This window comes from Arachis hypogaea, chromosome 11, assembly GCF_003086295.3.
Source record: "Arachis hypogaea cultivar Tifrunner chromosome 11, arahy.Tifrunner.gnm2.J5K5, whole genome shotgun sequence".
NCBI lineage: Eukaryota > Viridiplantae > Streptophyta > Magnoliopsida > Fabales > Fabaceae > Arachis > Arachis hypogaea.
Window position 1 is genome coordinate 115,435,264 of NC_092046.1, and position 26,982 is coordinate 115,462,245.

At 38.5% G+C, this 26,982-nt stretch overlaps 2 non-coding genes across 2 annotated transcripts; both read right to left on the reverse strand.

The window, feature by feature from the left end:
* Positions 1–467: 467 nt before the first annotated feature.
* On the reverse strand, positions 468–574 carry LOC112724937 (small nucleolar RNA R71). The gene has a single exon (XR_003164076.1). It is a non-coding gene; the product is annotated as a small nucleolar RNA R71 (small nucleolar RNA).
* Positions 575–17,829: 17,255 nt separating this feature from the next.
* LOC112724833 (small nucleolar RNA R71) lies at positions 17,830–17,937 on the reverse strand. The gene has a single exon (XR_003163977.1). It is a non-coding gene; the product is annotated as a small nucleolar RNA R71 (small nucleolar RNA).
* Between the last annotated feature and the right edge of the window lie 9,045 nt (positions 17,938–26,982).

Consider the following 26,982-nt stretch of genomic DNA (forward strand, 5'->3'; position numbering starts at 1 on the left):
TGCAACAAACAAGACTTTACAAGGCTGCAGAGTCCACTATGGATCATAATAATGCTGTTAATGCTAATGTGGCAAATCCAGTTGGGAATGAGTAACCTAGAAGAGTGCTTGGCTCTTACACTGCTCCTAATGTAGATCTTTATGGAAAAAGCATTGTGGTACCTCCTATAGCTGCAAAAAACTTTGAACTGAAGCCATAGCTAGTTACTCTTGTGCAACAAAATTGTCATTATCATGGACTTCCTCAGGAAGACCCAAATCAGTTTATTTCTGATTTTCTACAAATTTGTGACATTGTGAAGACCAATGGAGTGAATCCTGAGGTGTACAAACTCATGCCATTCCCATTTTCTATTTGGGATAGAGTAAAACTATGGTTAGATTCTCAACTCAAGGAGAGTCTGGATACTTGGGATAAGGTTGTCACTGGATTTTTGACTAAATTTTTCCCACCTCAAAAGCTGACTAAGTTAAGAGTGGAGGTTCAGACTTTCAGACAGAAAGATGGTGACACCCTTTATGAAGCTTGGGAGAGATTCAAGCTACTGACTAGGCAATGCCCTCCAGATATGTTCTCTAGATGGACTCAGCTGGATATCTTTTATGAGGGCTTATGTGAGATGTCCAAGATGCGCTTGGATAATTCTACAGGTGGTTCTTTGCACATGAAGAAGATACCAGAGGAGACTATTGAGCTTATTGAGTTAGTTGCTAACAACCAATACTTATATTCCTCCAACAGAAATCCGTTGCACTTTGAGACCTCTCAGAAAAGAGGCGTGTTAGAAGTGGAAGCTGTTAATGCTCTTCTTGCTCAGAACAAGCTTTTGTCTCAGCAAATAAATCTGGTTACTCAACGGTTGAGTGGAATGCAAAGTTCAGCTGTCAACACTCAGAATGCCCCCCAAGAAGCCTCTTATGACATGACAGGTAATTTTATACAAAATAAAAATTATGATTATGCTCAATTTTCTTCTGAACAGGTCAATTATGTGGGGAGTACTCCTAGAAATCCCAATAATGATCCCTATTCTAAGACCTACAATCAGGGGTAGAGAAATTACCCAAATTTTGGGTGGAGAGAGCAACCTCAGAGGCCACAAAATTTTAATAATAATTCTCAGGGTGCTTTTCAACAGAATAATTTTAATAACCACCAGTTTCAGTCATCTCAGCAAGCAACTTCTCAGCCCTAGCAGAACAATGATTTGGAAGCAATATTGGCAAGTTTTAGACAGGAAACCAGAGCATCAATCAAGAACTTGGAGATTCAGATGGGTCAATTAGCCACAAAAGTTAATGAAATTGATCAAAGGACCACTAATAGCCTTCCTAGTAACACAATTCCAAATCCAAGAGAGGAATGTGAGGCTATTACCTTGATAAGTGCACAAGTGGCAAGTACGAAAGCACAAGTTAATGAGGAGCCAGTTGAGAAAGAAGCTCTAGAGGAGAAGAAGGAAGAAGCAGAGCACATCCCTCCAAAGCGTGCGGACAACCCATTCCTAGACTCTCTTGACACTTATCCTACATTGCCAAAGGCTCCTGGGTACAAGCCTAAAATTCCATATCCTCAGAGACTTCCAAAGGAGACCAAGGACAAGCAGTTTTCAAAGTTCTTGGAAGTCTTCAGAAAGTTGCAAATTAATATTCCTTTTGCTGAGATTTTGGAGCAAATGCCTCTCTATGTCAAATTCATGAAAGAGTTGTTGTCAAAGAAGAAGCCCTTAAAGGGAGACGAGACAGTGGTCCTGACTAAGAAATGTAGTGCCATCATTCAGAATAGCTTGCCAAGGAAGATGCCGGATCCGGGGAGCTTTCAAATTCCATGCACCATTGGGAGCACAACCTTTGAGAAAGCGTTATGTGTTCTGGGAGTAAGCATCAATTTAATGCCCTTGTTTGTGATGAAGAAGCTGCAAATCCAAGAGGCACAACCCACAAGGATAGCATTACAGATGGCAGACAAATCTATAAAGCCTGCATACAGATTAGTGGAGAATATCTTGGTCAAAGTGGGTAAGTTCTTCCTCCCAGCAGATTTTATGATTCTTGACACAGGGAGGATGAGAATGCCTCTATAATTCTAGGAAGACCATTCCTATCCACTGAAAGAGCTCTGATTGATGTAGAAGAAGGTGAATTAGTGCTTAGAGTGCATAATGAGCAACTAGTCTTTCATGTCTTCAAAGATATACATTCAGCAGGTGAAGAAGAGAGGTGCATGCAGACTGAGCTTATTGATCCAAACCTTCAAGAATCCCCTGATGATGCACAACAGAATTTGCATCTCAAACCTCCTATGGTGACAACTAATAAAATTTCTCTTGACATCAAACCTAAGTTTGGTGTTGGGAATGCATCATCCACCAACGCGGAGGTTCCCAAAAAGAAGAAAGTACCTAGGGGATGAAGAAACAAAAAGATTCTTACTGAAGATTTCTCCCCATGAATGAAAGTCATGTTGACTAGCAATCCAGTGTGGATTTATACAGTAAATAGAATCCTCTCTCTGGAGTATATTGAGCTAATTTATGGAGACACAGGAAAGAAGTTCAAAGTAAAGGGTGAAGAGCTGAGCCCCTATGATCCTCCTCCTTAGAGGAGCTGACCGTCAAGCTAGTGACGGTAAAAAAGCGCTTGTCAGGAGGCAACCCGATGATTTCGTATCCTTAGTATATTTTTCTGTTGCATTAGTTTTATTATCTATTTGATTTTTATTTAGTTTTTACTGTTTTTTCATTGTTTTACTTATGTTTTGATCATGCAGAAATTTTAAAACAGGAACCGGACACTTAGAAAAATTTTTGGATGCTTTGGAGCTGATTGATTCTGCCAGCTCCATGCTGAACTTGGAATTTTCCAAGTTCAACGTGGAGTATGTGTGCAATGTGAACGATGGCCTCTGCCAAGTCCACACTGAACTTGGAAAATTCCAAGTTCAGCATGGAGAACGAAGTCAATTATCATGAAAGAGGCAAAGACCCACGCTGAACTTGGAATTTTCCAAGTTCAACGTGGTGAACGACATAAAAAGCGGAGAATTGGCCAAGAGTCCACGCTAAACTTGGGCTGCATCAAGTTCAGCGTGGAGAGGAAGAGTGCATGCGAAGGTTGCGGCGCTGAACTTGCTCCATTTCAAGTTCAGCGTGGATCACGTCACTTGCTCTAATCACGCAATTTCATACCATATCATGCCCAAATTCCACCAAAAATCAAGCAAATCAACACCCAACCCTCCTGATTCTCCCTTTCTTTTCCCTTCGTTGGTCCCCACCCCCTTCAACACCCTTCACCACAACACCCTTCCATTAAACCTGACCCCCAACCCCTTCTATATATGTAATAACCCCCCTTACATATATATACGTTTTCCTTCCCCATATATATATACACGCCCCGCCTTTTTCTATACATATATATATTAAATAAATAAATAACTATACATATATATATATATATATAAAATAAAAAAACAAATAAAAATAAAAATAAAAAAAACAAAAAAATAATATATATATCTTTTAATTATTTTCACCTCTCTTGTCCTTTTAATATTCTATTTTTTTATATACTACTATTTATTTTTCCTCCTCCATCTGTCTTTTTATGTTCCTCTCTATTTTCAGTTCTTCTTTGCTTGAGGACAAGCAAACTTTTAAGTTTGATGTTGTCACTTCGCTTTTGGCTTTTCTGTTTATTTTAATAGCACCAAAGGGAGGTGAATCATCTCCACGGAGGAGCACAGCCAGAAGAATGAGATGGCCACTAGGATAACTGAGGTGGTTAAGTTCCTTTCATTCTATATTTTCTCCCGTTCTTATTATGATTAGGTTCCTGTTTTCTGTTTATTTTGCTATTGCATGATCAGTTATTATTTCAATTCCTAGGTTCTAGTTTAATTTACCATTTATTTTGTTATTTGATTTTTTATGCTGAAAAAGAGTGTCTCATGTATTGCTCACTGAGCTTGAAATCAAAAGAAAAATAGAAAGTGATGTGATGCATGAAAAGATTGAGTTTATATTAAAGAATAATCTTATTTACTTAAATATGGTGGTATTATTTGTGATTCTGAATGCATGACATGAACAATGCATATTTGAATTTGAATCAAAGGATGTTGATGTATGTGGAACAGGAATTTAGAGAACTACTATGAATTTTCTGAATTTAACAAAAGCTTAATCCTTGAAGTAAAAGAAATAGCAAAAGAAAAATAAAAGCAAGGTTCAAGGCTCTGAGCATCAATGACTAGGGAGGTCAGACATAATAAAAAAACTCAAAGAGTTGTTTCCCTAGTCATATGCTTGTGGTGTTCTTGTGTCAAGTAATCCTTGAGACAGAACATTTAGAGTCAAGATCAATTGCATTCAGCAGAGTATGCCAAAGGCTTTGAGCACCACTATCTGGGAGTAGCTGAAAGAAAATCAGAACTTCAAGAGAGTTCCCCAGTCAAGTGCTTGTGGTGTTTCTGTGTCAAGTAAAGCTTGAGACAAAACATTTAAAGTCACGACTACGCTCAAGGTGCAAAGCACCAAAGAAAAGAGAATTAAAGTAAATTTTGCTGTGTTCAAGGATTAAACTGGAGTATAAAGATCAGAGAATTCATAATATGATTGGGATTCCAATTCCGAATGACACTAACATTCCTCTGATTCAAAGGAGAGTGAGATGCCAAAACTGTTCAGAGTTACAATGAATAAACCCCATTTTAAGAATAGACTTGAGCATGACTAAACTCTCACTTCTCATGCAAATTCACATCTTGATCATGTAATTATTTTGGTTGCCTGAGGACACGCAACAATTCAAGTTTGGTGTTGTGATGCGTGAGCATCTTATCTATCTTTTCCTTGTGAATTTGCACTTGAATTGCTAATTTTAATCAAAATTTAAATATTTTTTGGCCACTACGGATGCTACTTTGAGTTGTGGACAATTCTATTTATTACAGGTAGCATTCGGATGGATTTGACGGAGTTTTGTAGCAGAAAAGGAAGAAAGCGAATGATGCTGTCAATCCTGATCTCCTTGCACTCAAACAGAAATAACTCGAGCTACAAAAGTCCAATTGACGTGATTCTAGCGGCGTTGGAAAGATAACTTCTAGGGCTTTCCAATGATATATAATAGTGGACACTTCTTCTCCAGAAACCTCTGCCTCCTCCACGTTGAACTTGGCCCCTGCCAAGTTCAGCGTGGAACTTGAAAGCTTCCAGGGAAGCACACGCCACATCCCACGCTGAACTTGGAAAAAGCCAAGTTCAGCGTGGACTCAAAGGACACGCTAAAAATCACACTTCCTTCTCCTTTGATTAAATTTGTATTTTATTTTAAAATATAAAAAGATATTATTTTAGTTTTAGGAAATATATTTTACATTAATTAGGATTAGATATAAAAGGGAAAAGAATCAACCCTTCGGGCTCTCTTCTCTTCTACCTCATTCCACAATTGATGGTTTTTCAGAATCCTTATTTTTTCTCTGAACCATGAGCAACTAAACCTCCATTGTTAAGGTTAGGAGCTCTGTCTATTGTATGAATTGATACTATTATTTTTCTATTTTAATTTATGTACTAATTTATATTTCAAGAATTGTTTTCGGTCTTTATCTTCTGGATTTGGGTGGAACGGAAGTATGACCCTTGTTCTAATTGAGTTCTTGTATAACTTGGAAAAGCTCTTTACTTGAACAATAGCTTGAAAACATATTCTCCTAAATTCTAATTATCTGGACTTAACGGGATATGTGACATATAATCCTCTTATATTTGGGTAATTAGAATTTCTGTGGTATATAAACTAGAATTGAACTTCACCCTCTAATTGGAATTAAGTTACCAAGGAATTGGCGGTTGATGAATTTTAGAGGAGGCTAAAAAGGTCTAAGGAATTAGGGTTTAGTCACATCCATCAATCCTCGTGGGATCGACCCTCATTCACTTGAGGTACTACTTGGTACGACCCGGTACACTTGCCGGTTAGTTTGTGGGTTATAAATCCCGCACCAGCAGTATAAGTCAAAAAAATGAAAAAGAAGTCCTTCCTAACTTAAATTCTAAACTATTTATACACTCTCTTCCATTGATTTTAAATCTCTGAATTGGGCTTTTGGCCTTGATGGAATTGGGTTGAAATGGCTCCAATTGGTTTCCTTTGCCATTGAGAAGAGATCTGTTTGAATTGCAGAGTTCTGGAGCTCAAGTTGGAGTCAACATTTGATGGCCAACGTTGACTCAAACGCCCTTTTTAAAAACCAGAAGAATTTGCTGTCATTGGTGTTTGACTCAACGTTGGAGGGCCAACGTTCCGCTACCCACGCGTACACGTGCTTTGCGCGTTTGCGCACAAGGGGCAAAAAGTTCATCCACGCGTGCGCGTGCTCCACGCGTGCGCGTGCTTCACGCGTGTGTGTGGATGCAAAGATTTCATTTTCCAGTTTTAAAAACTTGCATGGGAGCGTTGGCCTCAGCGTTGGACCTCCAACGTTCCCTCCAACGTTGGCATATTCACGCGTGCACGTACTCCACGCGTGCGCGTACTCCACGCGTACACATGCTGTGCTATTTTTCCCATCCACGCGTACGCGTAATGACGCGTGCGCGTCGTTTCAAGTTTTTCAATTCCAAATTATGGGCTCTTTATCGCGGATATTGGAGGCTGGCGTTTGAGGCAACGTTGGACCTCCAACATTCGTTATTGACGCGTACACGTGACCCACGCGTACGCGTGGATGGTCAATTTTGTCCTTCCACGCGTGTGCGTGACTCATGCTTACGCGTGGATATAGAAATTTTGCTCTTTCACGCGTACGCGTCTCTCAAAAATCATTCAGCTCCAGAATTGAACATTTTATCACAACGTTGGGGGTAACATTGTATGTCCAACGCTCCCTCCAATGTGAGCCTCAGCCAATTATGCAGAGAATTGTTCTGCCTCTCTTCCAACATTTGAGGTAACGTTGGTAGTCCAACTTGGCCGCCAGCGTTGCTTCTTCTTCATCTTTTACAGGCTCCTTCTTCAACCTTCCTCCATACTTTCTTTCACCTATCATCAACTAATACATGCATCAAAGCCTTGCTAAAGTCATGAGAATTCTTGTCATTCTTAGCATACAAGTAATTATAGCATAATTCTCATGAAATTACATCAAATTAATCATGGTTGAATGAATCTAGGCATACATGAATTTCTACCAAATTTCCTTACTTATAGTTCAAGAAAGTGCATAAAACCTATTAAAAACAAAGAAAAAGGCTAGTGAAACTAGCCTAAGATGCCCTGGCATCAGTCTGCACAGGCTGCGATTCACCTTCTGTCTACAGCGCCCGCACGCCTCTGTGCGCGCGCATAACCCCCCTCTCTTCCTTGTGTGCGCTCGCACACGATCTTGTGCGTCCACACAAGTCACTTTTCAAACGTTAATTCAAAAAGAGAGAGAGTCGCGCCTCATCAATTCCCAAACCTTTTTTCTTCTTTCCTTCTCCTTTTCTTTGAAATACCCCACCACCCCTTTCTCTTCTTCTCCGAAACACCACCAACCACCACCTCCATCTGACCGTTCACTGCCGGCGACGACCGTTGCCCCCTTTCTCTCTTTCTTCCATTCTTTTTCTTCTCTCTCTTCTCCTACATTCTCCTATTTCTTCCCTGTTCCTACGCTACCTTCTGTTCGCGCCACTGCCCTAGCCGCGTCCTTCAGTCCAGCGAGACACCACAAGCGGCGGCGAGCTTCTGTGCCACCGCGACCCCGACATCGCCACCATCCCTCCCTTCCCATCTCTTTTTCCTTCTGTATTACAGGTTCCCTTTTTCTTCCCTGTAATATACTCTTTACTATTTCTGTTTAATTCTCTTTCTTTACCTGTTTTTAAGTTTTATTTTTGTAACTAGGTGGCATTAGGTTAGATGACTTCTGTTCTTTGGATTGAATGTTGATGCTGGATTAATTGTTTCTGATTTTTGCTGGATTGGTTAACTGCTACATTGAACTATAAACCCTGCTGTGACTGAACTAAGCATACTGTTTTTGGACTTTGCACATAACATGCTTGACGAATCGCCTGAATGAGTATTTTTGAATTTGATTATCTTGTCTGATCAACATGGGCTTCAAATTTTGTTTTCATTTGGCATCTTAATGCATATTTGCGCAGTCCCCTGTTCATTTTCGATGCTACCTGAACTTTGATTCATTATGCACCTTGTGTCATTTGCTTGAACACCAATCTGAACTTCAAATTTATAACTGTGTTTATTGTGTTGGTGTTACCTTAGCTGTGCATATTTTCCTAGAGCATACTAATTAGCTGCATTATGTAATGACTGCTCTTTTCTTTTTGCTCAGACACCAAATTAATCTTAGACTTGTACATTTTGAATTTTGTTTGGTGCCATTTGCAGCAGTACATATGTTGTTTTTTGAGTGAATTGATCAAATGCCTATTCATGTGTTTTCAACATTAATGACTATATACATAGCAACTCGTTCCTTCATGTTTTTGAGCAATGCATTTTGTTTTTCAACCAAGTATTGCTTTGGATAGGAAGTTATGTATATGTAATCATTTCTTATCCTCTCAACATGAATAGGTGCATACTCACACTGTTGCATTGATTATTGCTTTTTATGCCAATTTTTGCTAAGTCTTCCAACTTCAAATGCAAAATTGCAATAATTAATTCTTTCAAATTAAATTTATTTCCATTGCACACCTAAGTCATATGTATGCTTTAATTGTTGTTCATTCCTTCATTTGTCACTTAGGTTACTTGATTTTGGGAAAATACATTTCCTTTTCAGCATTTCACTGTTTTATACATGTTTTCCCTTAATTGAGTGTTTGTTTATCTTATTGTCTCTTACTCTTCTTTCTGTGATTTTTATCTGTTTCTCCTGAGTTGTACTTTGTTTTTTGTCTTTTTCTAGATGGCCCGCAAAGGGAAGGAGAAAGCTAATCCTTTAGCTTGTCCTCCTCCTGTGCCTCCAAGTAACCAACCGGACACATTCATTAATGCTGAAGCCCAAGAACAATATAAAAAACTGGAAAAATGAGCCTTTCACTATGAGAGAAAGCTAAACCTGCCTGAGAAATATGCGGATCAGATCCTTAACAGAATAAGTTACCATTGGAAATTCGTAGAATTCTATCCGATGAAAGTCAATGACCACCAAGTCAAAGAATTCTACTCAAATTTCCTAAAGAGGGATGCCCCAACTAATTTTCTAAGAGGTGTCACACTGGACACCTCTGATACTGCTTTAGAGGCCCTCTTGGATATTCCGCATATTCCTCCGGCTCGTGACGCTTATACTCAAATAATGAAGGACGTGACAACCGGCAAGCTGTCATTGGATATGGTCCTGGAAAAGATTGGCCTACCTGAGGCCGGATGGGAGTACAATAAGGGAGACAATGTGGTTCCATTGAGCATTGCGTGCATGGACCTAAACCCTGAGGAAAGGATCTGGCAGCAGATCATTGCTGACTACATTCTACCAAGCACGCATGCCACGCACATCAGAGTCCATGTGGTAGTTTTGCTGTGGGCTATTCTGGAGGGGAAGAGGATCTCTGTTCTTTCCCTTATCAGAGAGTCAATGTGGAAGGTGAACCAACAACAGAAATACAACATTTCCTTCCCATCGTTGATCACCAGATTCGCCTCTTTATCTGGAGTGGAAAGACGTCCAACAGACTAGACGTCTGTCTACATCAGTAAACAGCCATTTCTGCCATACGACGACTATGACGGGCTGCCTCAGAAGAAGAGAAAGATGACTGGGCCATCATCAGCAGCAGAGCCTTCAGCACCTCCTACATCTCCCGCACCCACACCCCGACCCCAAACACCATATGAGTTGTGCCGGGAGATCCTTCAGGCTGTCCACCGATACGAGCGCCGCAACGCTCGCTGCTTCAAGTGGATAGTGCCGAAGTTCGAGGGTAGAGACCCTGATCCACCTCCTTTAGATGCACCAGAGCCTGAGGCTGAGGAACCTGCATCTGAGGAGCCAACAGCTGAAGCTGGCCATGCAGTCAAGATACCTGAGCGGAGACCGGAAGAGCCCATGATTGAGGAGGTCGTAGTTCAGAGAGTTGAGGAGCCGGCAGCTGGAGCCGAGCTGACAGCATAGATAGCAGCAGAGCCAACTGACCCGGCAGTTGAGGAGCCGGCAGTTGAGACCACCACAGAGGCATCTCGTGCCATTATTATTTATCAGCGTCACCACCACCCACCACCATCTGACGGTGGAGCTTCTCATGGTTGATTTCCCCCCTGATTGATTCTTTTGGCACTGAGGACAGTACATGATTTAAGTGTGGGGGAGGATCTATGATTTTTGGGTGTAAACATTCTCTCCTTAACACTTGTCATTTAGTTTACTTTAAGCTGTATTATGTCTTTTTGCGGATATTTGTGGTACTTTGACTTATGCACTATTGTTTAGTACTTTTGGTATATATATTAGTTGCTTCTAGTTATCTTTAGTGTTGCACTTTCATTTTGGTGTATATATATACATATTGCATCTTTATATTGCTTGGTGTATAGTATAAATAGAAGTTGTGAATGGATGATGTGAATAGCATATGCCTAGTTCAATTTTGTCCTATTTGTTCATGTTACTTTTTTCCTGTTGAAAATTAGGAAGAGAACTAGGAAAATTTTGAAAATTTGCATCCATCACATCATACATACATATATGAAATAATTTTGGTGAAAACCAACAAAAAAATTTTGGAAAGCATTGGTAGAGAAACATTTTTGTTTTGGGTAATTATTGAAAATTTGGGAAAATGGGTGCTCATTCATGTATCAAATTGCTTTAACCATATGCATTTGTCGTATAAAAAGAAAAAGAAATAGAAAAAAAATGACGAATAAAATGAGAAAAAATAAGATAGGACAAAAGTTACCCCAAAGAAAAGAGAAAAAAAGTGGAATAAGAAATGCATATGTGTTTTGAATAGAAACTAAGGCATGAATGTGTGTGAAAAGAAGTAATGGGTGACTAGAATGCAATTTTTGTGATTTGATTGATATAGGTTGAGTGGGATATTTAATCTAATCAAGGATTCAATTCAATTTAGTCCACTTAGCCATATCTATCCCACCTTGACCCTAACCCCATTACAATCCTAATAAGTCCTCATGATAATTGCATTCATGCATCACATATTTGTTGATTGTTAGATGAAAAACAAATCCTTGAAAGCATGATTAGGAGGAGACTTGAGTGAATTGACCCTAAACACCGAGTGACTAGAGTGTATACACACCAAGTGAGGGTTCGATCACTCAATTCTGTGTTTCCACCCTTCTTATCATGCATTCTTACAAGTTGCTTCATTTTAATGAGTTAAATCAATTCTTTAGATTTTGATTGCATTGAGCTACTTCTTTGCTTAGCCCTATTTGTCCATACTTGCTTGGGAATTTATTCGTTTGTTTTCACCAATTTCATATAGATACTATAGATAGATATATAGATAGTAAATAGTATACTTACATGCATATAGATAGTTGCATTTAATAAGTTGAACCCCTCTTGATTGTTTTCCTTGTTGGTTTAGCATGAGGACATGCTATTGTTTAAGTGTGGAGGAATTGATGAGTCCATATTTGTTGGTATATTTTGACTCAAATTGGATAGATTCTAGCACATGAACTCACACTTAGGCACCAAAAGAGCATACTTTTGTGTTTTGTCCCCAAGTTGATCCTAAATGTGAAAATATGCAATTTTGTGCTTGAAATAAGCAATTCAATTCCATTTTTATTCTATTTGATGCCATGACATGTTTGCTGAGTATTTTCAGGCCTTAGAGGCAAGAATGGATAGCCAAAAATAGAAGAAAGCATGTACAAAGGAGAAAACATGAAGAAAACAAGGAAAAGCACACATAGCAAGGTGTGCCTGCGCACAAGCAAGCGTGCGTATGCACAAGACCAAATCAGCCAAGTGTGCGTACTCACAAGAGGAAATTTTCATGTGTGCGTGCACACAAGTACCTGTGCGTATGCATAGGAGCCAAAACAGCAAAGTGTGCGGACGCACACATCTGTGTGTCCGCATAGGACCCAACACGTGATTTCATTAATGAAACACGTGCATCGCATTTTTTGAGGCCTCTTTGCCCATTTTGGAAAGATGAAATGCTGAATTGGAGTGCTATATTAAGGAGAATTCAACACATTTCAAAAGAGCTCACTTAGATAGTTTTAGAGAGTAATTAGGAGTAGGAGTAGGAGTAGTATAGCATTGCTCTCTTAGGGTTTCATTCTCAATTTCCATTGTAGCATTTTATAGCAAGCTTTGATTTTTAGATTTTGCTTCTTTAATTTTAAGTACTCTCAATTTCTTCTTTGATTACATTGTCTTCATTTTCATCTCCTTTGGTTCAAGTTACTTTGTTTATAATTGCAATTTTGAGTTTCTTTAAGTTTTGATTAATGAATTTTATATCTTATGCTTTCTTTATGCCTGATTGCTTGTCTATATTTGATTTTGTTGATAGTTGGTTATAGTTTTCTATTTTACTTGGCAATTTTCCATGTTTTACTTTTATGCAAACAAGGTGTTTGTGAAAATGCCAACTCTAGATTTTGAGTAGATTTTCCCACCTTGGCTTATGGTTTGAGTTCCTAGGATACTAGAGTCATAATGTCCGATATTTAGTAGTAATTCTTGGGTAGTTAGTTGACTCTTGTTTCCATTGACGCTAGCTTTTTATCAACTAGTTTGGTAAGTTAGCTAGGACTTATGGATTAAGGTCAATTATGCTTGCTTGACTTACTCCTCGATGGTTGGGGTTGACTAGGTGAGATTGACTCATGATAATTACCATAGTTGTGGTTATGGCAATGATAGGATTCCTTGGTTTCTCTTATTTCCAAGTCAAGGCTCTTTTATTGTATTTATAGCATTTTCACTAGTTTTGATCCCAATTACCTTTGCTTGCATTAATTTCCAATTTTGATAATTTCTTAGTTCTTTTATTGCTTAGTTCCTTTAATCTTTAGTTCCTTGATTCAAAAACCCCTTTGGGCCTCCACAACCGAAAGAGAAACACTTCCAATTGCATCCTAGGGAGGACGACACGAGGTTTCATTACTCTCGGTTATTTTGAATTTGAATTTGACATTTGATTAAGAGAATTCATCGTTGGTTTGGACTATGCTACTAACGAATTGTTTCAATTCATTCTAAACCGGCAATAATTCTCTTTATTAGCGGCCATACGGTGTTTGATCTGAAGCAGAGGAGATTAATGACCGCGGGCATACGACGTTGATCACATACAACCTACCATAGACGAAATCATTCACAAGCAAAGGAGACAGTAATACTAGAGTTAATTCAGAAAGGCAAAGCAACTCTAATCCTTAACCATATTCCTATTACTGATTCCATTCAAATATAAACAAAGTATTTTATACAATATTCCTTTAATGCAATTAAGTCTCAATCCAACAACCTTCTGATTTCGCCTGACTAAGATCTGCAAGATAACCATAGCTTGCTTCAAGCCACAATCCTCATGGGATCGACCCTGACCCGCTCAGGTATTACTTGGACGACCCAGTGCACTTGCTGGTACAGCTGTATGAAAGTGTGGGGATTCGTGCACCATGCATCATGTCCTATATTTGAAAGAAAGTATAAAGGTACTGATGAGCGGATAATTTATACGCTTTTTGGCATTGTTTTTAGTATGTTTTTAGTAGGGTCTAGTTACTTTTAGGGATGTTTTTATTAGTTTTTATGTTAAATTCACATTTCTAGACTTTACTATAAGTTTGTGTGTTTTTCTGTGATTTCAGGTATTTTCTGGTTGAAATTGAGGGACTTGAGCAAAAATCAGATTCAGAGGTTGAAGAAGGACTGCTGATGCTGTTGGATTCTGACCTCCCTGCACTCAAAGTCGATTTTCTGGAGCTACAGAACTCAAAATGGCGCGATTCCAAATGCGTTGGAAAGTAGACATCCAGGGCTTTCCAAAAATATATAATAGTCCATACTTTGGCCGAGTTTAGACGACGCAAAAGGGCGTTGAACGCCAGTTCTATGTTGCAGTCTGGAGTTAAACGCCAGAAACACGTCACGAACCAGAGTTGAACGCCAAAAACACGTTACAACTTGGCATTCAACTCCAAAAGAAGCCTCTGCATGTGTAAACTTCAAGCTCAGTCCAAGCACACACCAAGTGGGCCCCGGAAGTGGATTTATGCATCAATTACTTACTTCTGTAAACCCTAGTACCTAGTTTAGTATAAATAGGACTTTTTACTATTGTATTAGACATCTTATGATTTTTAGTTTAACTTTGGATCATATTGATCACGTTTGGGGGCTGGCCATTCGGCCATGCCTGAACCTTCATCACTTATGTATTTTCAACGGTAGAGTTTCTACACACCATAGATTAAGGTGTGGAGCTCTGTTGTTCCTCATGAATTAATACAAAGTACTACTGTTTTTCTATTCAATTCAACTTATTCCGCTTCTAAGATATCCATTCGCACTTCAACATGAATGTGATGATCGTGACAGTCATCATCATTCCCTATGAACACGTGCCTGACAACCACTTCCATTCTACCTTAGATTGAATAAGTATCTCTTGGATTCCTTAATCAGAATCTTCGTGGTATAAGTTAGAACCCATGGATGGCCATTCTCGAGATCCGGAAGGTCTAAACCTTGTCTGTGGTATTCCGAGTAGGATCTGGGAAGGGATGGTTGTGACGAGCTTCAAACTCGCGAGTGCTGGGCGTAGTGACAGACGCAAAAGGATCAATGGATCCTATTCCAGTATGATCGAGAACCAACAGATGATTAGCCATGCAGTGACAGCGCATTGGACCATTTTCACTGAGAGGACAGGATGTAGCCATTGACAACGGTGATGCCTAACATACAGCTTGCCATGGAAAGGAGTAGGATTGATTGGATGAAGACAGCAGGAAAGCAGAGGTTCAGAGGGACGAAAGCATCTCTATACGCTTATCTGGAATTCTCACCAATGAATTACATAAGTATTTCTATCTTTATTTTTTATTTATTTATTATTATTATTCGAAAACTCCATAACCATTTGATATCCGCCTGACTGAGATTTACAAGATGACCATAGCTTGCTTCAAGCCGACAATCTCCGTGGGATCGACTCTTACTCACGTAAGGTTTATTACTCGAACGACCCAGTGCACTTGCTGGTTAGTTGTATCGAAGTTGTGACAAATTATGAATCAAGATTAGAGCACCATGTTTTTGGATCCATTACCAGGGATCACAATTTCGTGCACCAAGTTTTTGGCGCCGTTGCCGGGGATTGTTCGATTTTCTGGCAAGCTTTGGTCCGGTGACATCAGTGCCAAGTTGGTCCGGCAACAACACCAAGTTTTGGCGCCGTTGCCGGGGATTGTTCGAGTTTGGACAACTGACGGTTCATCTTGTTGCTCAGATTAGGTGATTCTCTTTTTGTTTTATTTTAAAAAAAAAATTTTCACAAATCTTTCAAAAATTTCTCATCTGTTTTCGAAAATTATTCTAAATTTTTAAGAATGAATTCTAGTGTTTCATGAAGCATGTTGAAGCCTGGCTGGCTGTAAAGCCATATCCAAATTCTTTTGGATTAAGGCTTCCACTTGTCAACATAAAAGGCATGTATATGAAGTTGGATGAAGTATCAGCTGTTATATGCCTGATTTGTATCTTCTAAAGCTTGGCTGGCTAGTGAGCCATGTCTAACCCTTGGATTGGAGCTTTAGGCTAACATTGAAAGATTCCTGGAATTCTTATTAAAAATTTTTGAATTTCTTATTTTCTTTTTCCCATATATTTTTCGAAAAAATATACAAAAATCCAAAAAAATTAATAAAATAAAAAAATATATTTTGTGTTTCTTGTTTAAGTCTTGAGTCAATTTTTAAGTTTGGTGTCAATTGTATTTTTTCTAAAAATTTATGCATTTTTCGAAAATTCATGCATTCATAGTGTTCATGATCTTCAAGTTGTTCTTGGTAAGTCTTCTTGTTTGATCTTGATTTTTTTCTCATTTTGTGTCTTTTCTTGTTTTTCATATGCAGTCTTGAATTCTTAGTGTCTAAAAATAAAAAATCTTTAAGTTTGGTGTCTTGCATGTTTTTTTTGCACCAAAATTTTTTTAAAAATATTTTCTTGATGTTCATCATAATCTTCAAAGTATTCTTGGTGTTCATCTTGACATTCATAGTGTTCTTGCATGCATCACATGTTTTGATCTAAAATTCTCATGCATTGAGTCTTTTTCATGTTTTTCTCTTTCATCATTAAAAATTCAAAAAATCAGAAAAATATCTTTCCCTTTTTCTCTCTTAAAATTTCAAAAATTTGGATTGACTTTTTCAAAACTTTTTAAAATTTAGTTGTTTCTTATGAGTCAAATCAAATTTTCAATTTAAAAATCTTATCTTTTTCAAAATCTTTTTCAAAAATCAAATCTTTTTCATTTTTTTCTTTCTTATTCATTTTCGAAAATTTTAAAAATATTTTTCAAAAATATTTTTCTTAATTTCATTTCATAATTTTCGAAAATATCATCAACAATTAATGTTTTGATTCAAAAATTTCAAGTTTGTTACTTACTTGTTAAGAAAGATTCAAACTTTAAGTTCTAGAATCATATCTTGTGATTTCTTGTGAATCAAGTCATTAATTGTGATTTTAAAAATCAAATCTTTTTCAAAACTAATTTCAATCATATCTTCTCAAAAGTATCTTTTTATCTTATCTTTTTCAAATATCTTTTCTAACTCCTTATTTTCTTATCTTTTAAAAATTTGATTTTCAAAATTTGTTTCAACTAACTAATTAACTTTTTGTTTGTTTCTTATCTCTTTCAAAACTACCTAACTAACTTCCCCTCTCTAATTTTCGAAAATACCTCCCTCCTTTTCAAAAATTCTTTTTAATTAATTAATTGTTTTCAATTTTTAATTTTAATTTTATTTCATTCCTAATTTTCGAAAATTACTAACCTTTTTCAAAAAACTATTTTCGAAATCTAACTTTAAATTTTAATTTTTAATTTTCGAAATTCCTTCTCCCTCATCTCCTTCTATTTATGTATTCATCTACTAACACTTCTCTTTACCCAAAATTCGAACCCCTTATTTTCCTCTGAGTTCGAATTCTTCTCTTCTATATTCTTATTCTTCTTTTCTTCTACTCACAACAAGGGAACCTCTATACTGTGGTAAAAAGGATCCCTATTATTATTTTTCTGTGCCCTTATCTTTCATATGAGCAGGAGCAAGGACAAGAACATTCTTGTTGAAGCAGACCCTGAACCTGAAAGGACTCTGAAGAGGAAACTAAGAGAAGCTAAAATACAATCCAGAGACAACCTTACAGGAATTTTCGAACAGGAAGAGGAGATGGCAGCTGAAAATAATAATAATGCAACGAGGATTCTTGGTGACTTCACTGCACCTAATTCCAATTTACATGGAAAAAGCATCTCCATCCCTGCCATTGGAGCAAACAACTTTGAGCTTAAACCTCAATTAGTTTCTCTGATGCAACAAAACTGCAAGTTTTATGGACTTCCATCTGAAGATCCTTTTCAGTTCTTAACTGAATTCTTGCAGATATGTGATACTGTTAAGACTAATGGAGTAGATCCTGAAGTCTATAGGCTCATGCTTTTCCCTTTTGCTGTGAGAGACAGAGCTAGAATATGGTTGGACTCTCAACCTAAGGATAGCCTGAACTCTTGGGATAAGCTGGTCAAGGCTTTCTTAGCCAAGTTCTTTCCTCCTCAAAAGTTGAGTAAGCTTAGAGTGGATGTTCAAATCTTCAGACAGAAAGAAGGTGAATCCCTCTATGAAGCTTGGGAGAGATACAAGGAACTGACCAAAAAGTGTCCTTCTGACATGCTTTCAGAATGGACCATCCTGGATATATTCTATGATGGTCTGTCTGAATTAGCTAAGATGTCATTAGATACTTCTGCAGGTGGATCCATTCATCTAAAGAAAACGCCTGTAGAAGATCAAGAACTCATTGACATGGTTGCTAACAACCAGTTTATGTACACTTCTGAGAGGAATCCTGTGAGTAATGGGACGCCTCAGAAGAAGGGAGTTCTTGAAATTGATACTCTGAATGCCATATTGGCTCAGAATAAAATATTAACTCAGCAAGTTAATATGATTTTTCAGAGTCTGAATGGAATGCAAGCTGCATCCAACAGTACTCAAGAGGCATCTTCTGAAGAAGAAGCTTATGATCCTGAGAATCCTGCAATAGCAGAGGTAAATTATATGGGTGAACCTTATGGGAACACCTATAACCCCTCATGGAGAAATCACCCAAATTTCTCATGGAAGGATCAACAAAAGCCTCAACAAGGCTTTAATAATGGTGGAAGAAATAGGTTTAGCAATAGAAAGCCTTTTCCATCATCCACTCAGCAACAGATAGAGAACTCTGAACAAAATACCTCTAATTTAGAAAACTTAGTATCTGATCTATCTAAGGCCACTCTGAGTTTCATGAATGAAACAAGGTCCTCCATTAGAAATTTGGAGGCACAAGTGGGCCAGCTGAGTAAAAAGATCACTAAAACCCCTCCTAGTGCTCTCCCAAGCAATACAGAAGAAAATCCAAAAGGAGAATGCAAGGCCATTGATATAACCATTATAGCCGAACCCAAGGAGGAAGAGGAGGACGTGAATCCCAAGGAGGAAGACCTCATGGGACGTCCAGTGATCAATAAGGAGTTTCCCTTTGAGGAACCAAAGAAATCTGAGGCTCATTTGGAGACCATAGAGATTCCATTGAACCTCCTTATGCCATTCATGAGCTCTGATGAGTATTCTTCTTCTGAAGAGAATGAAGATGTTATTGAAGAGCAAGTTGCCAAGTACCTTGGTGCCATCATAAAGCTGAATGCCAAATTATTTGGTAATGAGACTTGGGAAGATGAACCTCCCTTGCTCACCAATGAACTGAGTGATCTGGACCAACTGAGATTGCCTCAGAAGAAACAGGATCCTGAAAAGTTCTTAATACCTTGTACCATAGGCACCATGACCTTTGAGAAGGCTCTATGTGACCTTGGGTCAGGAATAAACCTTATGCCACTCTCTGTAATGGAGACACTTGGAATCTTTGAGGTACAGGCTGCCAATTTCTCATTAGAGATGGCAGACAAATCTATGAAAATGGCTTATGGACTAGTAGAGGACGTGTTAGTAAAGGTTGAAGGCCTTTACATCCCTGCTGATTTCATAATCCTAGACATTGGGAAGGATGAGGATGAATCCATCATCCTTGGAAGACCCTTCCTAGCCACAGCAAGAGCTGTGATTGATGTAGACAGAGGAGAGTTGGTCCTTCAACTAAATGAGGACAACCCTGTGTTTAAAACTCAAGGATCTCTTTCTGTAACAATGGAGAGAAAGCATGAAAAGCTTCTCTCAGTACAGAGTCAACTAAAGCCCCCACAGTCAAACTCTAAGTTTGGTGTTGGGAGGCCTCAGCCAAACTCTAAGTTTGGTGTTGAACTCCCATATCCAAACTCTAAGTTTGGTGTTGGGAGTCTATAAAATTGACCTGATCACCTGTGTGGCTCCAAGAGAGCCCACTGTCAAGCTATTGACATTAAAGAAGCGCTTGTTGGGAGGCAACCCAATTTTTATTTATCTAATTCTATTTTTATTTTTATTGTTCTTTCATGTTTTATTAGGTTCATGATCATGTGGAGTCACAAAATAAATAGAAAAATCAAAAACAGAATAAAAAACTGCAGAAGAAAAATCACACCCTGGAGGAAGGGCTTATTGGCGTTTAAACGCCAGTAACGAGCATCTGGCTGGCGTTCAACGCCAGAACAGAGCATGGATCTGGCGTTGAACGCCAGAAACAAGCAGCATCCTGGCGTTCAGACGCCAGGAATGCACATTGAGAAAAGCTGGCGCTGAACGCCAGAAACAAGCATAGAACTGGCGTTCAACACTAGAAACATGCTGCATCTGGGCGCTGAACGCCCAGAACAAGCATCAATTCGGCGTTTAAACGCCAGAATTGTATGCAAAGGCATTTTACATGTCTCAATGGTGCAGGGATGTAAATCCTGACACCTCAGGATCTGTGGATCCCACAGGACCCCCACATACCTCCACTCACCTTCCCTCCTCATAATCCTATATCACCCTCTCTCTCTCTCCATTCACAGTCATCCCTTCTGTTTTCCATTCATCACTCACATCCATACACCCCACCTACCTTCAAAATTCAAAATCTCTTTCCCACCCAAGCCCACCCATATAGCCGAATACACACATCCCTCCATCTCCTCCATATCTTCTTCTTCTTCTACTATTCTTTCTTCTTTTGCTCGAGGGCGAGCAACATTCTAAGTTTGGTGTGATAAAAGCATAGCTTTTTTATTTTTCCATAACCATTGATGGCACCTAAGGCCAGAGAAACCTCTAGAAAGAGGAAAGGGAAGACAAAAGCTTCCACCTCTGAGTCATAGGAGATGGAGAGATTCATCTCAAGGGTCTATAGCTCAGTGGTAGAACATTTGACTGCAAATCAAGAGATCCCTGAGATACCTCAGGGGATACATTTTCCTCCACACAATTATTGGGGACAACTAAGGGTGGAACATCAAGAGCACTCCATCATCTTCCATGAAATTAGAGAAGATCAAAGAGCTATGAGGGAGGAGCAACAAATACAAGGAAGAGACATAGAAGAGCTCAAGGACATCATTGGTTCCTCAAGAAGAAAACGCCACCATCACCAAGGTGGACTCATTCCTTGTTCTTAAATTTTCTGTTTTTCGTTTTCTTATGTTAAATGTTTATCTATGTTTGTGTCTTTGTTACATAATCATTAGTGTCTAAGTGTCTATGCCTTAAAGTAGTGAATATGAATCCATCACCTCTCTTAAATGAAAAATGCTTGTAATTCAAAAGAACAAGAAGTACATGAGTTTCGAATTTATCCTTGAACTTAGTTTAATTATATTGATGTGGTGACAATACTTTTTGTTTTCTGAATGAATGCTTGAACAGTGCATATGTCTTTTGAAGTTGTTGTTTATGAATGTTAAATATGTTGGCTCTTGAAAGAATGATGAGAAGGAGACATGTTATTTGATAATCTGAAAAATCATAAAAATGATTCTTGAAGCAAGAAAAAGCAGTGAATACAAAATCTTGCAGAAAAAAAAAAGAGAGAAAAGAAGAAAAAAATGGTGAAAAAAATATATAAAGAAAAAGCAAGCAGAAAAAGCCAAAAGCTTTTAAAACCAAAAGGCAAGAGCAAAAAGCCAATAACCCTTAAAACCAAAAGGAAAGGGTAAATAAAAAGGATCCCAAGGCTTTGAGCATCAGTTAATAGGAGGGCCTAAAGGAATAAAATCCTGGCCTAAGCGGCTAAACCAAGCTGTCCCTAACCATATGCTTGTGGCGTGAAGGTGTCAAGTGAAAACTTGAGACTGAGCGGTTAAAGTCAAGGTCCGAAGCAAAAGAAGAGTGTGCTTAAGAACCCTGGACACCTCTAATTGGGGACTTTAGCAAAGCTGAGTCACAATCTGAAAAGGTTCACCCAATTATGTGTCTGTGGCATTTATGTATCCGGTGGTAATACTGGAAAACAAAGTGCTTAGGGCCACGGCCAAGACTCATAAAGTAGCTGTGTTCAAGAATCAACATACTGAACTAGGAGAATCTATAACACTATCTGAACTCTGAGTTCCTATAGATGCCAATCATTCTGAACCTCAATGGATAAAGTGAGATGCCAAAACTATTCAAGAGGCAAAAAGCTACAAGTCCCGCTCATCTGATTGGAGCTATATTTCATTGATAGTTTGGAATTTATAGTATATTCTCTTCTTTTTATCCTATTTGATTTTCAGTTGCTTGGGGGCAAGCAACAATTTAAGCTTGGTGTTGTGATGAGCGGATAATTTATACGCTTTTTGGCATTGTTTTAGTATGTTTTTAGTAGGGTCTAGTTACTTTTAGGGATGTTTTTATTAGTTTTTATGTTAAATTCACATTTCTAGACTTTACTATAAGTTTGTGTGTTTTTCTGTGATTTCAGGTATTTTCTGGCTGAAATTGAGGGACTTGAGCAAAAATCAGATTCAGAGGTTGAAGAAGGACTGCTGATGCTGTTGGATTCTGACCTCCCTGCACTCAAAGTGGATTTTCTGGGGCTACAGAACTCAAAATGGCGCGCTTCCAATTGCGTTGGAAAGTAGACATCCAGGGCTTTCCAGAAATATATAATAGTCCATACTTTGGCCGAGTTTAGACGACGCAAAAGGGCATTGAACGCCAGTTCTACGCTGCAGTCTGGAGTTAAACGCCAGAAACACGTCACGAACCAGAGTTGAACGCCAAAAACACGTTACAACTTGGCATTGAACTCCAAAAGAAGCCTATGCATGTGTAAACTTCAAGCTCAGTCCAAGCACACACCAAGTGGGCCCTGGAAGTGGATTTATGCATCAATTACTTACTTCTGTAAACCCTAGTACCTAGTTTAGTATAAATAGGACTTTTTACTATTGTATTAGACATCTTATGATTTTTAGTTTAACTTTGGATCATATTGATCATGTTTGGGGGCTGGCCATTCAGCCATGCCTGAACCTTCATCACTTATGTATTTTCAACGGTAGAGTTTCTACACACCATAGATTAAGGTGTAGAGCTCTGCTGTTCCTCATGAATTAATACAAAGTACTACTATTTTTCTATTCAATTCAACTTATTCCGCTTCTAAGATATCCATTCGCACTTCAACATGAATGTGATGATCGTGACAGTCATCATCATTCCCTATGAACACGTGCCTGACAACCACTTCCGTTCTACCTTAGATTGAATGAGTATCTCTTGGATTCCTTAATCAGAATCTTCGTGGTATAAGTTAGAACCCATGGATGGCCATTCCCGAGATCCGGAAGGTCTAAACCTTGTCTGTGGTATTCCGAGTAGGATCTGGGAAGGGATGGTTGTGACGAGCTTCAAACTCGCGAGTGCTGGGCGTAGTGACAGACGCAAAAGGATCAATGGATCCTATTCCAGTATAATCGAGAACCGACAGATGATTAGCCATGCAGTGACAGCGCATTGGACCATTTTCACTGAGAGGACAGGATGTAGCCATTGACAACGGTGATGCCTAACATACAGCTTGCCATGGAAAGGAGTAGGATTGATTGGATGAAGACAGCAGGAAAGCAGAGGTTCAGAGGGATGAAAGCATCTCTATACGCTTATCTGGAATTCTCACCAATGAATTACATAAGTATTTCTATCTTTATTTTCTATTTATTTATTATTATTATTCAAAAACTCCATAACCATTTGATATCCGCCTGACTGAGATTTACAAGATGACCATAGCTTGCTTCAAGCCGACAATCTCCGTGGGATCGACCCTTACTCACGTAAGGTTTATTACTTGGACGACCCAGTGCACTTGCTGGTTAGTTGTATCGAAGTTGTGACAAATTATGAATCAAGATTAGAGCACCAAGTTTTTGGAGCCATTACCAGGGATCACAATTTCGTGCACCAGGTACCAAGAAGAAAGTACCTAAAGGTTGGATGGGCAAGAAAGTCCCAACTAAAGGCCTCTCACCTGGCATGAGAGTTGTCTTCACCAAGAAACCAGTCATACCACATACAATGAGTCGTATCCTGTCTTTAGAGCATGTGGAGCTCATTCATGAGAGGACACGAAGAAAGTTCACTGTAAGGGGTGAAACTTTGAGCCCATACTCACCTCCATAAGGAGCTAACCGTCAAGCTAATGACGTTAAAGAAGCACTTATTAGGAGGCAACCCAACCTTAATTAATTATTTTTATTTTCTTTTATTTTGTTTTTCTTTCAGTTAATTTCTTAGGATCATAATCATGTGAAGCAGTCAGAACAGAGACAGAATTATTCAGCAAGTGAAAACAGAACACTCTGGATGGAGTATTGTTAAAGTTGAATGCCAGTCAGGGAGCTCTGACTGGGCGTTCAATGCCCCAAATGGGTAGCATTGCTGGCATTGAACACCAGCCAGGGAGCAGCCCCTGGGTGTTCAAAATGCCAGTGCAAAGGGTAAGGAATCTGAATTCCTTAGCCTCTCAGGACCAATAGGTCCCACAGCATCTTTACCTACCCCACTTATTCCTTCTTACTTTTACACTTTCCTATACACACTTCCCTATAAACCCTAGCCCAATCACATCTATATCACTTCCCCAAGACCATCATAACTCCGACCAACCCCCACCCAATTTAAAATCAAATTTCCCACCCAAAACCCCACCTATGACCGAATCTAACCTACTCCTATCCTATAAATACCCCTCTTCATAACCTTTCATACACACACCTCTCATATACTCATAAACCCCACATGGCCAAAAGCCATCTCTCTCCCTCTATCTCCTTCTATTTTCTTCTTCTTCTATTTCATTCTTCTTTTTTCTTTATTTTGCTCGAGAACAAGCAAAGCTTTTAAGTTTGGTGTGGGAAAAGCGTTGCTTTTTTCTTTCCATTACCACTTATGGCACCCAAGGTTGGATAACCCTCTAGAAAGAGGAAAGGAAAGGTAGTAGCTGCCACCTCTGAATCTTGGGAGGTGGAGAGATTCATCACCAAAGCTCATCAAGACCACTTTTATGAAGTAGTGGCAAAGAAAAAAGTGATCCCTGAGGTCCCTTTCAAGCTCAAGAAGAAAGAGTATCCGGAAATTCGAAGAGAGATCTGGAGAAGAGGTTGGGAAGTCCTAACCAATCCCATTCAAGATGTTAGGATTTTAATGGTACAAGAGTTTTATGCTAATGCATGGGTTACTAAAAATTATGATACTAGTGTGAACCCAAATCCAAAGAATTGGAGCACCGTGGTCCTAGGTGGAAGTACATGAGATGATTCCTCAAGAATTGTACAAGATAGCTGAGAAGCCTTCCACCAATGCAAGGTTGGCATTCCCAAACCTCATCTGTCATATATGCAATTCAGCTGGAATTGTCATAGAGGGAGATATCTCCATTGGGGAGGATAAGCCCATCACTAAGAAGAGGATTGAGCAAACTAGAGAGCATGCACAAGAGCCTGTGCAGCCGCCTCAGCATGAGATCCCTGAGATGCCTCAAGGGATGTATTTTCCTTCTCAAAGATTTGGGATCAATGGCAAACTTCTCTTGGAGAACTAAGCATTAATATGGAGCAATTGAGGATGGAGCATCAAGAGCACCCCATCACCCTCAATGAAATAAGAGAAGACCAAAGATCCATTAGAGAAGACCAAAGGGCTATGAGGAAAGAATAACAAAGACAAAGGAATGACATTGAAGAGATCAAGCATCACATTGGATCCTCAAGGAGGAGTACTAGCCGCCACCATTAAAGGTGGATTCGTTTTCTTTTACTTCCTTTCCTTTTATTATTTTTTTATTTTTTGCTATGTTGTATTGTCTGTTCTCTTGTTCTTGTTGCATGATCATTTGTATTGATGTCTTAAAAGTTGTGACATGTTCCATATATCTCTCACCTTGCTTAAAAAGAAAAATTCTATTTGAAAAGAATTGAGAGATACATGAATTTCAAGTTTATAATAAGAATAGTTCAATTATCTTAATGTGGTGGCATTACTTTTGTTTTCTGAATGTATGAATAAACGATGCATATTTGAAGTTGAAATTTTAGAATGTTAGCTCTTGAAAGAATGATGAAAAAGGAAAAGTATTATTGGTAATATGAAAAATCCAAAAATTGATTCTTGAAGAAAAAAAAGCAGCAAAAAGAAAAAAAAAAGGAAAAAGCATGTTGCAAAAGAAAAAAAAATTATGCATGCGAAAAAGAAAGAAAAAATGGCAAAAAAAAATAAAAAGTTGAAAAATCCATTACTGCCTAAAAATGCAGGAAAAAGAGGGCAGATTGAAAAAGCCAATAACCCTTTAAACCAAAAGGTAAGGGTAAAAGGGTTCAAGGCTTTGAGCATCAATGGATAGGAGGGCCTAAAAGAATGAAATCCTGGCCTAAGCGGCTCAACCAAGCTGTCCCTAACCATGTGCTTGTAGTGTGAAGGTGTTAAGTGAAAAGCTTGAGACTGAGTAGTTAAAGTCGTGATCCAAAGTAAAAAGAGTGTGCTTAAGAACTCTGGACACCTCTATCTGGGGATTCTAGCAAAGCTAAATCACAATCTGAAAAGGTTCACCCAGTTAAAGTGTCTGTGGCATTTATGTTTCCGGTGGTAATACTGGAAAACAAAGTGCTTAGGGTCTCGGCCAAGACTCTGAAAGCTGTCTTCAAGAATAAAAAAAACTGAACTAGGAGAGTCAATAATATTATCTAGATTCTAAGTTCCTAAAGAGACCAACACTTCTGAGTTTTAATGGATAGTGAGATGCCAAAACTATTTAGAAGCAAAAAGCTACTAAGTACCGCTCATCTAATTGAAACTGAGTTTCATTGGAAACTCTGAGATTTATTGTATCTTACTTTTCTTTTTATCCTACTGTATTTTTAGTTGCTTGGGGACAAGCAACAGTTTAAGTTTGGTGTGTGATGAACGGATATTTTATACGCTTTTTGGCATCATTTTCATATAGTTTTAGTATGTTTTGTTTAGTTTTTATTAAGTTTTCATAGGTTTTAATGTTAAATTTACATTTTTGGATTCTACTATGAGTTTTTTCATTTTTGTGCAATTTCAGGTATTTTCTAGCTGAAATTGAGGAGTTGGAGCAAAAGTCTGATTCAGAAACAGGGAAAGCACTACAGATGCTGTCTGAATCTGACCTCCTTACACTCAGAAGAGCTTTTCTGGAGCTATAGAAGTTCAAATGGAGCGTTCTCAATGGATATGGAAAGCTAACTTCCAGATCTTTCCAGCAAGGTATAATATACGTTGCTTCAGATTTGAAGGCCCAAAACTGGTGTCCAACGCCAG